The 4,327-nt window shown below is 42.2% G+C and overlaps 1 non-coding gene across 1 annotated transcript; it reads left to right on the top strand.

Moving 5' to 3' along the window:
• Nucleotides 1-3,803: 3,803 nt before the first annotated feature.
• On the top strand, nucleotides 3,804-3,910 carry LOC141694437 (small nucleolar RNA R71). The gene has a single exon (XR_012563744.1). It is a non-coding gene; the product is annotated as a small nucleolar RNA R71 (small nucleolar RNA).
• Nucleotides 3,911-4,327: the final 417 nt, after the last annotated feature.

Genomic DNA, 4,327 nt, shown 5'->3' with positions numbered 1-4,327 from the left:
TCCTTTCTAGTAAGATTCCTCACTCTTTGGCAACGATCACACCTTAAAACGAACTGATGCGCATCCTTAAACAACGTAGGCCAGAAAAAACCTGCTTGCAAAATACGAGCCGCCGTCTTTTTACCACCATAATGTCCACCATAAACTGTGGAATAGCAGTCTCGTAATATCCCCTCCGTCTCACAGAATGGGATACATCTCCTGATTATCTGGTCAGCTCCCTGTCTAAACAAATATGGTTCATCCCACATGTACCACTTCACCTCATGCATAAACTTCTTCTTTTGAGCTGCATTCATATTAGGAGGCATTATATTGCTGACAAGATAGTTCACAATATCCGCGAACCATGGCTTTTCCTCCTGAACTGCGAACAACTGCTCATCCGGAAAAGATTCATTGATCAATGTCTTATCATGTGAAGTCGAACCGGGATTCTCCAATCTAGAGAGATGGTCAGCTACTTGATTCTCAGTACCTTTTTGATCCTTGATCTCTAACTCAAATTCCTGTAGCAAGAGCACCCAATGAATAAGTCTAGGCTTCAAATCCTTCTTTGAGACCAAATAGCGAATGACAGCATGATCAGTGAATACTGTCACCTTTGTCCCAAGCAGATAAGATTGAATTTTTTTGAAACCAAAGACTATAGACAAGAGCTCCTTCTCAGTAGTGGTGTAGTTCATTTGAGCTCTATTTAGAGTCTTACTAGCATAGTAGACCACATGAAAAAGATTATTCTTGCGCTGCCCAAGAACTGCTCCCACTGCATAATCACTCGCATCACACATCATCTCAAAAGGTTCTGTCCAATCAGGTGCCGTAATAACTGGTACAGTTATCAAACTCTTCTTGAGAGTCTCGAATGCCGCCAAGAATTCATCATCAAATTTGAAAGGCACATCTTTCTCGAGCAAGTTGTACAATGGCTTAGATATCTTCGAGAAGTCCTTAATGAAACGCCGATAAAAACCCGCATGACCAAGAAAACTACGGATTCCTTTCACATAAATAGGTGGTAGAAGATTTTCAATGACTCCCACCTTGGCTTTGTCCACCTCAAGACCCTTGCTAGAGACTTTATGCCAAAGAATAATGCCTTTACGCACCATAAAGTGACATTTTTCCCAATTGAGCACCAAATTAGTTTCCACACACCTTTTGAGCACCGAACGAAGATTATTCAAACATTCATCATATGAATGTCCAAAGACGGAGAAGTCGTCCATGGACACTTCGACATTGTTTCCAATCATATCAGAGAATATAGCCATCATACATCTCTGAAAAGTGGCAGGTGCACCACATAAGCCAAACGAAACTCTGCGAAAAGCAAACGTGCCAAATGGACAAGTGAAGGTAGTCTTTTCTTGATCTTCTGGTGCAATGCAAATCTGATTATACCCCGAATAGCCATCCAGAAGACAATAATACTCATGACCAGCCAACCTGTCAAGCATCTATTCAATAAATGGAAGAGGGAAGTGATCCTTTCTCGTGGCTTTGTTCAACTTTCTGTAATCCATGCATACCCTCCATCCTGTGACTGTTCGAGTGGGGATGAGCTCGTTCTTCTAATTTGCTACCACAGTTATACCTCCTTTCTTAGGTACACATTGCACGGGGCTCACCCAAGAACTTTCAGAAATAGGATATATGATTCCTGCATCTAGCTACTTTAGAATTTCTTTCTTCACCACTTCTTTAATGATAGGATTAAGTCTCCGCTGTTGCTCAATAGTCGTCTTACTACCTTCCTCCAGCAGAATTTTATGCATACAGTATGAAGGGCCGATCCCTTTTATATCTGCTATAGTCCATCCGATGGCCGATTTGAATTCTCTCAAAATCCTCAAGAGCTTGTCCTCCTCACTACCTGAAAGGTCAGTTGAAATAATAACAGGTAAAGTAGATGCATCACCTAAAAAAGCATACCTTAAGTGTTCAGGCAATGGTTTAAGCTCCAAAGTAGGTGCTTCCTCAATAGATGATTTGATCTTTTCTTCAGCATTCTTGAGATCAGTAGTACCAGGAGATTCAAATGGCATGTCTAGCTTTCGCCTCCAAGGAGAAGCATTTAGATATTGTAGTTGCTTATTGTCATCCTCATCGTCACTGTCAAATTCCCCCACCAAGGCTTTCTCTAAGGCATCAGACATTCGCATATGATCAAGTTCTGAAGTTACTGCAGAATTAATCAAATCCACCTTTAAGCACTCCTCGTCTTCTGTAGGGAATTTCATTGCCTTGAATACATTGAATGTCATATCCTGATCCTGCACCCTCATAGTAAGTTCACCTTTTTGCACATCTATCAAGGTACGGCCTATAGCTAAGAAAGGTCTTCCAAAGATTATGGGAATCTTCTTATCTTCCTCAAAATCCAAAATGACAAAGTCTGCAGGGAAGAAGAGCTTATTCACCTTTACTAACATGTTTTCCACGATGCCTCGTGGGTATGTAATAGAACGATCATCCAATTGTAGAGACATGTAGGTGGGCTTTGGATCGGGCAAATTCAACTTTTTAAAGATAGACAATGGCATCAGATTGATGCTTGCTCCCAAATCACATAGGCACTTGTCAAAAGACAGCTTGCCAATGGTGCAAGGAATGGTGAAGTTACCTGGATCTTTAAGCTTTGGAGGTAATTTTTGTTGCAGCACAGCACTGCACTCTTCCGTTAGAGCAACGGTCTCAAGGTCATCCAGTTTCACCTTCCTTGAAATAATACTCTTCATGAATTTTGCATAACTAGGCATTTGCTCCAGAACATCAGCGAAAGGTATGTTGATGTGAAGTTTCTTGAACACCTCTAGAAACTTACCGAACTGCTTATCCTATTTTTTATTGTTGCAATCTCTTAGGGAAAGGTGGTGGAGGATAGAGCTGTTTCTCCTCTGTATTACCTTCAGGCAGAGTGTATTCAACAGTAGTCTTCCTTGGTTCCGCCGCTTTCTCCTTTTGTTTCTCTTCTTCATCAACGACTTAAGCTTCTCCATCTTTCGCTTTTTCAGCATCAGCGACTTTTCCAGACCTTAAGGTGACAACCTTTACTTGCTCCTTAGCTTCCTTCCTGCCTGGCACTTCAGTATCGCTGGGAAGTGTGCCAGGTTGACGATTGAGCACAGCATTGGCTAATTGACCGATTTGATTTTCCAAGGTCTTGATAGAAACAACCTGACTTTTGCACAACAGCTTGAGCTCCTCGAAATCAGCACTAGAAGGTGGAGCAACACCTCCTTCTTGATGATATGATTGCATTTGAGCATAATGCTGATGTTGCTGGAATCCAGGTGGATAAAACTAGCTTACTGATAGGCTGCTGATATGGTTGCTGAATAACATTCTGAATATTACTCCAGCTGAAATTGGGATGATTTCTGTTGTTAGGACGATAAGTAGCTAGCACAGGCTGCTGCGGTTGCTGATAATTGTTGACATACTGAACAGATTCATTAACAAGAGAACACTGATCCGTAGCATGAGAACCTGCACAAAGCTCACAGACCATAGCTATCTGATTGACTCCATACTTGGCTAAAGAATCGACCTTCAAAGACAGCGCTTGGAGCTGCGCTGCAATAGCTGTAGCTACATCGACTTCCAGAATACCTGCTACCTTCCCAGACATCATCCTTTGAGTTGGGTTTTGATGCTCATTTGCAGCCATAGTTTCAATAAGATTATAAGCCTCAGTATAGCTTTTGGCCCACAAGGCGCCTCCAGCTGCTGCATCGAGCATGGGCCGAGATTGGGCCCCCAAACCATTATAGAAACCAGTGATCACCATCCAGTCAGGCATACCATGATGTGGACACTTTCTCAACATCTCCTTGTAGCGCTCCCAAGCTTCGCACATAGATTCTGTTGGTTGCTATGCAAACTGAGTAAGAGCACTCCTCATAGCTGCAGTCTTCGCTATTGGATAGAACTTCACCAGAAACTTTTACGCAAGATCTTGCCAAGTAGTGATGGACCCAGCTGGCTCAGAATGTAACCAGCCCTTAGCTTTATCCCTCAGAGAGAATAAGAAAAGCCTCAACTTGATAGCCTCATCAGTCACACCATTATATTTGAAAGTACTATAGATCTCGACAAAATTCCTGATATGCATGTTGGGGTCTTCAGTCGTAGCACCTCCGAAAGAAACAAAATTCTGCACCATCTGAATAGTGTCCGGCTTGATTTCAAAAGTGTTAGCCTGAATAGCCGGATGAAGGATGCTTGACTGAATGTCATCAATTTTAGGCCGAGAAAAGTCCATAAGAGCTGGACCTACTGCTGGAATTATACGATCACCCATGATTACTGGTTCTTTCTGCTC

Source organism: Apium graveolens, chromosome 10, assembly GCF_009905375.1.
Source record: "Apium graveolens cultivar Ventura chromosome 10, ASM990537v1, whole genome shotgun sequence".
NCBI lineage: Eukaryota > Viridiplantae > Streptophyta > Magnoliopsida > Apiales > Apiaceae > Apium > Apium graveolens.
The sequence above is the reverse complement of the archived record's forward strand: the minus strand, read 5'-3'. Positions and strand labels throughout refer to the sequence as shown.